This window comes from Condylura cristata, unplaced genomic scaffold (assembly GCF_000260355.1).
Source record: "Condylura cristata isolate star-nosed mole 26May11 unplaced genomic scaffold, ConCri1.0 scaffold00006, whole genome shotgun sequence".
Lineage (NCBI taxonomy): Eukaryota > Metazoa > Chordata > Mammalia > Eulipotyphla > Talpidae > Condylura > Condylura cristata.
Window position 1 is genome coordinate 23,713,635 of NW_004567107.1, and position 11,108 is coordinate 23,724,742.

General features: G+C 36.2%; 1 long non-coding RNA gene across 1 annotated transcript in view; it reads left to right on the top strand.

Moving 5' to 3' along the window:
- The first annotated feature begins 860 nt into the window (after window positions 1-860).
- LOC105853299 overlaps window positions 861-11,108 on the top strand; it is a 238,879-nt gene continuing 228,631 nt past the window's right edge. The window contains exon 1 of the long non-coding RNA XR_001145134.1: window positions 861-987. This is a non-coding gene — a long non-coding RNA (uncharacterized LOC105853299). The remainder of the gene's footprint in view (window positions 988-11,108) is intronic.

Below are 11,108 nucleotides of genomic sequence, written 5' to 3' on the forward strand. Positions count from 1 at the left end.
AGCAGCGGTTGGGTCAGGAGAGGTCTGACACACCATGTGGGTCACCTCCGGGGTGGGGATCGAATTTATGCTGAAGTAGCTTCAGCTTCTTAGTGCTGTGCTTTAACCCATGGCACCACCAGGGAGAGCCTGACATATCCTTTTAAGTCACAATCCTTATTACCATTCCATTCCAATGTGTTTCTTTACTTGTAAACCCTGTTTCCTGGTGGATTGGCATTTATTTTTATTCCCACTAATCTTCATAGACCTGGAACAAGAAAGACCCTGTTTATTGATTAATCAGTGAATGAAATGTCCTTGACCAGTCTCACTTGACAATAACTTGTCTTTCAAGATCAAAAGCAGTATCATCTTTTCTAAGAAATCTCTGTGAGTTCTATTTGGAAGAGTTAGTTTTTCTTTGTGTCTTCTATTTAATGTTTTGTATGCTCCTTTCCTTGATGTGATGATTTGTATCTTTCCAGTCTACCTTGTGAATTTTGGGGGAGCATCTTATTATCTTCAGATACCTAGAACAATGTATTGTTCACATAATTATAACTTAATTTATAAAGTGGATACATAAAAATAGATTTTTTCCAAATGAACTACTGAGTAACTCTGTTGAATGATTATACAAATGGATTTATAGTTATGCTACTTTTATGTACATGATTCATAGCACAGAGACACACTCTTATAGTAGTGTGTTTATATATGAGCATGTATTACCTCTTAATTATGTAGGTAACTATGGAGTTTCTGTGGGGAAAAGATGGAAACCATGTGATGCCTCTACTGCCATTTTCTTGTTGGATGCCCATAGCAGACAAATGGTTTGAGTTTTTTCTTTTTCTATTTATTCCAGACATAGTCGGAAACTTACCTTCAAATGCCTGTTTCACCAATGGACTGAACATGGAATAAAGATGATATTTTCCCTTGCCTAGTCTAAATGGCTCCTGCGAGGTCCACATTGATACCTTCACTGGATAGCACCTAGAGGTAAGATCCTAATATCCTGCAGGCACTTTGCAGATTCCTGTCTTTCAGAACTTAATCACATTTGCATTTTGGCTATGATCAAATGGTGGAAATGCAAACTCCAAACTGTCAATCAAGTTGGGTCTCTTTTCCAATTTGTACTAAATTAATTTCTTCAAAAATATTTGAACACCAAAATGATACAGCTAGTTTTTAAACAATAGGAAGATTTTGTATGGATCTACTGTCCTGTACCTGGTAATCCAGAACTATTTATTACTAAAAATCTAGGGGATGTGCTTATGAATATATGTGTGAGCTCACGCTATCATGTGTGACTTGAAGTGTTCATGAGATCTGGGAGAAAAGAGGAGAGGTATTTACTGAAAATATATTCATTTTATTGTCCAGTTTTTGTCTTTAAATATCAGTAGAAATTTTTCTGAAGCATATAGATTTCTGGCATGTAATTTATCTTCAAAACAGAAATTAAACCTAACCAGTTATAAATTTGAGTTTCTTTCTGAATTAACCATGTTGGCAATACCCCAGCTACCTCCTTATGTTCACATGGTTGCTTCCAGACTCTATGTGGAATTTTATGCCTCTGTAGTATCAAATTTGTTAAATGGCATATTTTTATATCAGTAATTTTTATAGCATATTGTTATTCCAGACTTTTACATGCCTCTAATTTATTCTTAACTTCAATATAGCAGTATTGATTTTTTTCTTCTAAGTTTGATGGTATGAACACTTCAGTTGTGACTTAATGTCATTTCAACACCATCTCTAATTTGTACTTCACTTTCTATTCTTTTGCACACTGGATATTTGGATAGTTACAACAATAACTTAATGTCTCTCAAGATTCCTTTTTTAATGTCTCTTTGAGAAACATCTAGATAATTTTTTAACATGGTTGAGATAATATGAGTGTTTCTAATGACCTTAAATGCAGAATAGTAAGGCCAGTTTTGGTTATAAATTAAACAGAACCTGGCACAGTTGCCTTAAACCACATTCCCTCTCCTTAGTCCTTTATAACAAAGAGTAAGTTGGTTATAGTCTTTCTCTTCTGTAGACTTCCTATCAGTGTCTGAGATGGAGGTCACTGGGTTGCAAAGCTGGCCTTAGGAAATATTTCTGGGAGTGTCCTTTCCCAGCTGTCCAGGTACCAGTTTCTGTGCCTGCCGGGGTTGTGGTCCCAGGTAGCATGGATGAAGAAGGCCGATGAGGCGTGTTTCAGTTGCTATGTAAAGCAAAGTTCACAAGTGCAGTTATATAGAACTTGATTTTTTTCCTTGGAGACTTTATGAACAGTTGAGATGAACTGCCACCAAGGGAAAGTGGTACCTTGGTTATCTGACCTATGGTCAACTAGCTTTAAGGAAGGACCTATTCAGAACATCACATTTATGTTTTAATGATATCATTTTATCATTGGCACAGAATTATGACCACACTGATGGAAATAAAATGAAGAAAATTTAAAGAAAAAAATCAAGTGTCTTTTTTTCCTTGCTTATATTTAGTTTGTATCCATTTACAACTATAATGTGCGTTTTGTGATCATAGCTTTTGATATATAATTTTAAAATTCTATTTCTAAATAGCACATCAAGAGTATATTTCTGTGGTGCTGTAAAGTATAATTTGTAATGATCATTATAACAAATATGCATTTTCATGTGCAAGTATTCTTTTAAACCAATGTTGAATACCTACAAAAATTTATAAATTGCATAAAGAATCAATATAGAATCAGTACCTTTATACCTATCATTCACTTTAAGATAAAGAATATAACCGTTATCTTTGAAGGTCCCTGTGTGCTTTTTTCTTTCTCAGTCCTCTTTCTCACCTCCTGGAGGTCACATGACCACCATCCTAATTCTTGTGGCCATCATCGTAAATCTTGTGTTATGTACTTGATTTTCCTTATAATTTTATCATATCCTGATTGTATCCCTATACAACATATAGTTTAGTGGTTATTTTTAATCTATATTTAAATAGACTCATACTTAATGTATTCTCCTGTGATTTCGGTTTTACATCATTGTGTGTGGATTGGAAGTACAGCTCCCTGAGGTGTTGTTACCACATCACTCTCACCACCAAGACACCCATAGTCTACCACCATAGTCCATTGTGCACAATTTGGGCTTTTTCTCAGCCAACATTAAGCACCTCTGTTTTTCCCTGTCACGGTGTGCTATACTGTCTTCATCTGCATGACTATAAAGCATTCCATTATGAGAAATACTTACTGTCTACAGTGAACCTTTGGGATTATTAAAAATTTTCCCCATTATAAATGATAATGTAGGCCCTCCCTGGTGGCGCAGCATGTGAAAGAGCAGCACTGCAACCTCGCCGCAGACACTTCAGTGTGAGTTCCATCCCTGCCCCAGAGGTGATCTACGTGGCTCAGCAGACCTCTCCTTTCTCACCCACTGCTCCCCTCAGCAGTATACTTTGTTAATCTGACTGTTCTGCTCCCCACTCTGTCTCTAGTAAATCCTCTTACCACTTCTGCTCCTCTGGCCTGTACCCCTGTTCTGTATGTATAAATACAGCTTTAAAAAAAAAGCTGAAAAAAAAAGATAATGTAAAAAATCTTTGTAACACACAATTTCTGTTAAGATTGTTCAAGAGTTTCTTTGAGATTGGTATCTAGGAGTAACTCTGCTTGGTCACAAAATGTATATCTCTTCAGATGTGCAGGTAATTCCAAGTTTTTTTTCAAAGTGCTTGGACCAAATTATGCCCTACCAGCAATGTGTATAAATTTTAGCTGTTTTACACCCTTGTCAGTGTTTGATATTATAGATTATATAATTTTTTGTTATGCTGCTCGGTGTGAAATGTTTTCTTATTTGGATTATGTATGCATTGTTCCAATTGTTAAGGCAGAACATAATTTTCTATAGTTTATTTTCTAGTGAAAGGCTTATTCAGGTCTTTTGCTTAGCTTTCTCTTGAGTTTTTTGTTTTTTTTTTTCCTTATTGATTTGAGTAGTTCTTTATATAATCTTAGATGTTATTCTTTCAGTTTTATGGGATATCTTATTCCATTCTGTTTTTTACTATCTTCATCTACTAATAGTTTAGTGATAAACAGATTGATAATTGACCACATGAAAATGAATATTCATTTTCATGTGGTCAATTATCAATCTGTCTTTTAAGATTTATGCCTGTCATTTTTTTTTTAAGGTTTATTTATTCATTCAGAACTGGGGTACAGCCCAGAGGTGCAGGGGTGGTGAGAGGCTTCACCAGAGACAGAGTGGGGAGCAGGACAGGCAGATCTACAAAGTACACTGCTGAGGGGAGTAGTGGGGAGGTCAGGAGAGGTCTGCTGCGCCATGTGGGTCACTTCCGGGGCTGACGGTCTTACTCGCATTGAAGGGGCTGCGGTCAGCTTGCAGTGCTGCGTCCTAACCCTTTGCATCACCCAGGAGGGCCCATGTCATATTTTTTGTTAAGTAAAATTCCCTTTCACAGTATTAAGTATATTCTCCTACATTGTGTTCCAAAAATGTTAAGAGTTCTGCTTTCCATAATTAGGCTTTCATAACCTCTGGAATTGACTTGGTACATGATGTGAGGTAAACATTTTCCTTCTTTCTTTTAAATAAGCATAATCAATGGTCTCAGAACAATTTATCAAAAATTCACTTTTGATTTGCAATGTAAGTCCTCTTAAAAACCAAGTTTCCACATATGTTTTGGTCAAATTCTGGGCGATATAGTTTGTTCCTTTGGTTAATTAGTTTGTCATTATGACAATACCTTATTTTCTTAATTCTGTCAGCTTCACATGAAGTTTTGATATCTTGTAAAACAAACCTCAGCTTGAGAATTAAAAAACTATTTTTTTTTTGAAATCTATCAAGTAATATAAGCTATGGGTACAAACTCCCATAAATGTTGGTTGTCATGACCAGTTCTCAGAAGACATCTGAACTTTGCTTCCTCTACTCATAATTAAGTTTCCACACAAGAAAATTTCTTAAATATTTGAAGCAAAAAGTCAGTTTATTTCTGCTTCATCCTTAGCCTGAGAGCATAGCCCTTTGAGAATTCAACTTTATGGGAAGAATTGCCTGATAGATTGCCCACTTTCAGTACTTCTCAAGAGGTTATAAAAACTTAAATTCAAATTGAGCTGGTTAACAGTAGTGAAATACAGCTCCAGTGCTTGCTCATCTTTTTTGCCCCAGAGTTTAGTTTTCATTTAGTTTTTAGGTTGGGTGGCTTTTATTTTCCTATGTCATAAATTAATTAGAGAAAACATGTGATATTTTAGCATTTAGTTTTAGTATTTTTTTTTAAAAGCTAATGGCCATTTTTAGTACTTAATCCACTGGATTGAAGGAGTTAGTAAATTACTTTTATAAAATCTGGTTTCAAATGAGTGTGCAATATGAATACATCACCATTTATTTACAATTATTATTTTAATAGTTTAAGTGAATTCACTTATCAAGTTAATGTACTACAAATTTCTTAACCATTCCCTTTTTATTGGGCTTTTATCTTCTTTCCAGTGTTTCTCTACTATAAAAATATTATCATCAAAGTAAAAAAAAAAAAACTTTATCCATGGGACTTATATGCCATCATGAGTTGCCATTTTATTCTGTAGGTTTTGGTGACACATAAACCTCTCTTAAGACAGAGAATGACATGGAAGAGTTCCATTTTAGAAAGAATTAGAAGTGAAGTATAGGTGGTTGAAATTAAAGACAGAGGTTCATAAGAAAGTCTCTTGAATAGGCTACATCCCAGAAGTAGAGGAGATTAAAAGAGGGTCTGGATTAAAAGACTTTGGATTTTAGAATTTACAGAATTTTAGTGAATTGCGAATGACAGGGAATGGGAGGAGATAACATGATGACTACAGTGTTTCTGGTTTGAGCAGTTTGGTGGATGACACTGTCCTTCACTAAAATAGAAAATGCAGGGAAGGAGCAGATTATGAGTACATGTGTATATATGAGCATTTAGTGTTGGTGTCATGATTTGGACTTACTTGTATGTGGGGTGGTCTGATTAAGGATACAAAAAATTTGGGAGTCATGAAGTAACATGTGGAAGTTGAAATGTGGACCTGGAATGAGAATGTCAACAGAGATTGTGAGAAAAAGTAAAATCATAGATAACTCCAATATTTAAGAAATGAGATGAAAATATAAGATCCATAGTTAAGATGCAGACAAAAAGTGCTATTAAAGTTATGTTGTAAATCTTTCCCTTTCTTCTGTTTTTCCTCTCTTGACATTATAGTCATTTTTATTAGCTAAGCCAATGAACAAAAATAAATTCCAAATGGGCTTAAACACTATTCATATTGATCAGAGGCTCTTCTGAAATACCTGGTGATCCTCGGGTGTCTATTCATACTAGAAAAAGGAGCACTTAAAAGTGGGTGCCCTATCTTTATTTTAAGGCCTATTTTCCTGAAGTAGACTCCTTGTATCTCTTGCCCTGGTACAGGGTGGGAATTTAAGTCTTCCTCTCAGAATATTGAGAGCTTATTAGATAAAAGGAGGTATGACATTTTGCGGTTTTTAGCATGTTGTCTTTCACGAATTGTCTTCATTTTAACAAGTCACTTCCAGCTCTATCCATGTTGTTGCAAAAGACATGAGTTTATCTTTTTAAATTGCTGAGTACTATTCCATTGTGTATATGTACCACATCTTTTTAATCCAGTCCTCTCTATTTGGGCATTTGGGTCGATCATGCTTAGTGAAATAAGCCAGAAAGAAAAAGAAAAATAGTGGATGGTTTCATTCACAGCAGGAGCGATAAGGAATCAGGGGGCAAAGAAGAGACAAACAAATATAATAGAGTAAAACTGAAAACAAAGAAAAGCTATAAACCAGAGACCTTTTATGCAAATGGAAGGGGGAATGGGATTGGAACTGGGGTGAGTCATGAGTGCATGGGACTGTGGTGATGGCACATGTGTGAAATGGTGGTGGGAAGCCCATGGGATTACAGCTGAGATGAAAAAATGCACAAAATGAAGAATGATGTAAAAATAATAATAATAATAGTTATTTTTAAAAAATAAGGCACTTTGTTCTTACTCTCAGGAAGTAGGATTTCTAGTGCGCCTCAAAACTAATATAAGCCACTAGTGGGATGCAGTGAGTAAAATTAAGTGTATTTCTCATAGTATACAGTCAACTAAAAATAAATCAATGTAAACAATCTTATTATTTTAAAATATGGCCATCTTAAGCCACAACAATTGATTTACAGCATTCTGTTAACGTATTTAATAATCCCATAGTGCTTTCTACTGGTTCTGCCAGCTTTAAAGAACAGTGTTTAGCTTTCAGCCACACATTTTAAAAGGGACATTGACAAACTGCAGGTGGGTGGTGAAGAGAATGTTGGTAAACCATGGCCTAGGGTCAAATATCCAGCCAGCTTCCATTTTTATAAGTAAAGTTTTATCAGAACATAGCCATATCTAGTTTCAATGACTGGTGTTACGGTAGTAATGCAGGCCTGAGTACTTATGACAGAAGCATATAACATGTAAAACCTACAGTATTTGCCATTTGACTTCTGCAGTAAAAATTTGCTGACCCCTGATCTACCTAGCACCATCTGTGCTGCATGCTTGAAGGAAATGCTGATTAGTCTGAACACAGCTCTTTCATCATCAGATGAAAGAGACATGCAGTACTTAATAAGAACAGTGTCTAATTCAGTGCTCACAGGGATCTGCACTTGTAGGCATTATTATATTCAACAGTGTGTAAAGATCACCTCCTGACTAGATTATGTATTCCTCAAGGTCAGTTTTATAATTCTTTTTTAAAAAGACTTATTTATGCATGCAGAACTGGGATACAGGCAGAGGTATGGGGTGGTAAGAAGATTCACCAGAGACAGAGTGGGGAGCAGAACAGGCAGATCAATGAAGTACACTGCTGAGGGGAGCAGCAGGTGAGATGGAAAGGTTTACCACGCCATGTGGGTCAGCTCCGTGGCTGGGGATCGAACTTGCACTAAGGTGGCTGCAGCTAGCTTACAGTGCTGCTTCCTAACCCATTGTGCCACCAGGGAGGGCCCCAATTTTATAATTCCAAGTTTAATGTTCTAGCATATATGAAGTATGGGCTTACAGCGAATGTTTCCAGAACTAAATGAACAGTGCTATCATGTAGAAGAGATGAAAGTCCATTCTTAAACAGCAGAAGAGAAGTTCCCAGAGAAACAGGAGAGAGAGTTACCCAGTGATAGCCATGCCTGCGAGGGACTCACAGATCCTGATGCTCACCTAATCACTCAGAGATGTTACAGAGGGATTTCTCACTAGGGTTAAAAGATGAACTAACTGAAGTCTTGACTTCTAGGATTCTATCATTCAAACTGGGAGAGATAGCAGAGTAGAACTCAGAACTTAGATGGGATAGAGTTTGCTTTCCATTCTATCATTCTGCCTCCTTTAGCATTTCCACAAGAAGAGTCATGAATTGGTGTCGGAGCAGAAAGAACATAGCAATTAGCACCAGGAGCTTTGGGGTTATAATTCTGCTTCTGTAACTAATTTACTGTATGAGCCCAGCAAGTCCTTTCATCTCTCAGGGCCTAAGTGTCCTCAAGTGAGGGGGTTGGATTAGATAATCTCTAAATTCTCTTCAGCTCTAACACAATTTTATCCAAGGATTAGCAGGACCTCTCCTATTGAAAGGACAGAACAGACTGGTTCAAACCAGATGTTTCCCTGTTATGTATTGCCAGAACTCTGAGGCTCACCTTTTAAAAATGGGTTGCTGTTCTCCCCATCCCATCTCAGTCTCAGTTGTTCATCCAGGCCTTTTCTGTATCCCCCTTCCCACCTTGCTTTATGGTACTTTTTACTTGAGAAGTTTAGTTTTAAGAAGACTGCATTGTAGTTTCCATTAGTGTGGTGAGGACAAGTTCTGTCTTGTTAAATTATACTCCTTTGGCTGGTGAATAACTTGAAGCTGTTCCACTCTTGGGAGGTTGCTTGTTATTAGCATTGACCTCCGAAAGGTGATTGGGTCTCCTTTATTTAGGGCACGAGACAAGGAAAGCTCATATTTCTTATGGGGGAACATTTTATTCTTGGTGGAAGCAGTTTAAATTTCCAGAATGAGTCATCTACTCATTTCTTTATTTAAATTCTTTAACTAGAGAATTTAACCTAAATTCTTTTTAAAAATGATGACAGGATTCAACCTTAAGTGGACCCTCATCTAAAATCATTTTCTGCACATCCCACTCAATTAAACATCTCCTATTAACTGTGGTTTCCAGTTTCTTCTTGACTTCTTATTTGAGCTATCAAAAGGTTTAAGAATTTCATTTGGCTTAAGTACTTAATCTCGATTTCCTTATAGTTCCCCACGTTACACACTATATTTGACCATATGTCTCTTATTAATTCTGAATAGCCCTAAAAACTGCAATGTCATGTTAAGAGCTCCTTTTAGTCCAAGGCATGTCAATTCATGTTGCCAACTTCCAACTGAGTCTCATCCAGAAGATTAGCAAGGTCGCCACATGCTGTTCTCTTTTTCACAAAACATGATTGCCTGCATTATAGCTAGGACTCGATCTGGTGACATTAATCCCAAATCTGCAGACTGGTACTCTTAATTCTTCTTGGGTGGAGAGCAATTTGAGCTCACAGCACAAGGCTTTTATTTTGGGAATACCATTCTTCATGGTGGTTTCTATAAGGAATATTATACTATTGTTAGAATTTTATTTCATTCCTGAAAAAAAATGATTTTTTTCTTGTTGCACATTGAGATAGCCAGAATCCACATCTTTAGTGAATATCTCTACCATTGATTTAGCTGTGGCATAACCTCCCCCACATATTTTAATTATTCATTAAGAAGCTATAGGAGTTCCAGCTAAAAATGAAGCCTGGTAGGAGCTCTGGGTGGAGTCTTTTCTAACTTTCCTAATAAAATTCCTGTAGAGACAAAGAAAAGCATAATAATTAAAAATGAAAATAACAACAATGGACAGCATAACTCAAAATTGGGAAAGAATCCATACTTGACTATACAGCAAGATTGAGAAAAACCTACCCAACTCTTTTTATGCACACCGAGTCAACTTTATTATACAACACAAAAATCTTTTGAAATGAAGAGAGAAGGCTCTGAATCCTCAGCACTGCCTGCCCATCACCAGGAAAACTGGGCAAGTGGGCTTGTTCCCACGTGGGTGGATTTGTGAAGTTGATTTGTGAAGTTGTCACATCATTCTATATCCAGAGAATTAGAGTTCTCAGAAGACAATTTGGATTCTCAGGAAATAAGGTCATTTTTGGTTGAGTCAGAAACATATTGCATTTTGAAAGGAAAATTTCTTGAAGTAAACCTTTTTAGATTTAGGCTGGGTCAGAAAACAAGCAAACAAACAAAGAAAAACATGACAAAAAACCCCAAATCACTCCCACCACCACCACCAAAACCTTGATCATAGCACTTTCTGGTGTGATTATAGACTTTTCTGTACATGGCAGGTTCACAGGACCAGGAAATCAGACAGTTTGTGGGAACAAGATAGATCCTTGAAAATCACATGGAATCTGTGAGGAAGACTTTACTACAAGGGAAGAAAGAACAGAAGAACCAAATGATTTACTGGAGGGTCCAGCAGCTACAGGATTTTAGAGAACTGTTTGCCTTTCTTCATAGAATATGACATACATGGATGTCAAAAAATAGAGTGAATTTATTATGGGGATAATTGGTATTATTCCTGAAGAAGATGAATTATGGGAGAAAATGCAATAGTTAAAGTTATAAGAGGAAAATTTATGAGCAGAAGATCTATATTGAATTGTGTTCCAGAAAAATCAGTGCACAAAAACACACATAATGATGTATTCTGGTAACAATTTTAATTAATAAAGGTAAGAAAAGACTTTATAAGATCTAAGCCAAAGAAACAGATTACCTAAAAGAAACCAAAACACCAAAAATCTGACTGGTTCTCTCACTTTTACTGTGAAAACATAAATTTCAAAGGAAATGGAGTACCATATATTAAGTTTTAAGGACCCAACTTTGTCACTTACTACTTTTATACCCATCCTAGACTTTTCTTTTTTCTTTTTTTTT